Here is a 922-nt window from a genome sequence, read left to right as displayed (position 1 = left end):
TGTCGCTGTGGGAGCAAAGGCAAATTACAAGGGAAATTAGCCCACAGTGTGCAATGTAAACATTCCTTCAATGACAAAGACATTTTACAATTATAGCTGCAATTATACAACCAAGAACATCTTACAGAAATGTATGCATATAATTGTTACAAGCTTGAGATTAATTATTTACTTGAAGTGCTCTGCTCAGAATGCTGCTTGATAGAGTAGAACAGGGGTGGGCAAAATACGGTCCGCAGGCCAGATCCAGTCCATGAAGCCATTCTATCTGGGCTGCAGGGCCCCTAAAAAATTTAGAAAATTAATATTTTCTGCCTTTGGTTCCTGTAAAAAATGACAGGAACCAAGGGCAGTAGGACCCAGGGGAAGCCCGGTGGGCTCCCACAACAGCAGGGCCCACCCAGCGCCACCCCGCCAGCTGGAAGCCCCAGCCGAGGGGAGGGGGCAAAGGGGAAGGGAGGACCCTGGGCATTGAAGGAGCTGGTGCTGAGCGTGGGGAAAAGCAGCCTCTCTCCTGCCCCAGGGCCGACATTTCCTACTGCCACTGCGCTGGGCTGTCCTGAGTAGGCACAGGCAGCCCCATGTGGGCTGTGAGTGGCTGCAGCATGGGGCACTGGACACGGAGCAGGTGAGGGGTCGCTTTTCTCGCCCCCCCCTCCTTGCGCTCAGCACCACCTTGTAACCCAGCCCCACTGCCAGCCTGGGCCCTGCGCCAGCTCTGGGCTCACCCGTTGGGGCTGCGCATGGCAACAGCAGCTGCAGCCCTCCCGCTTGCTGCGCCAGGCAGTGTTTGCCACTGTCGCCTCTGGGCTGCCCAGCGTGCGAGCTCTGTGCAGGCAGCAGCAGCAAACAGTGCCCGGCGTGGCAAGTGGGGGGGGCCTGCAGCTGCTGCCATCAACAGGTGGGCCCGGGCCCAGGCTGG

This window comes from Alligator sinensis, unplaced genomic scaffold, assembly GCF_000455745.1.
Source record: "Alligator sinensis unplaced genomic scaffold, ASM45574v1 scaffold614_1, whole genome shotgun sequence".
In the NCBI taxonomy this organism is placed as follows: Eukaryota; Metazoa; Chordata; order Crocodylia; family Alligatoridae; genus Alligator; species Alligator sinensis.
This window is presented reverse-complemented; position numbering follows the sequence as displayed.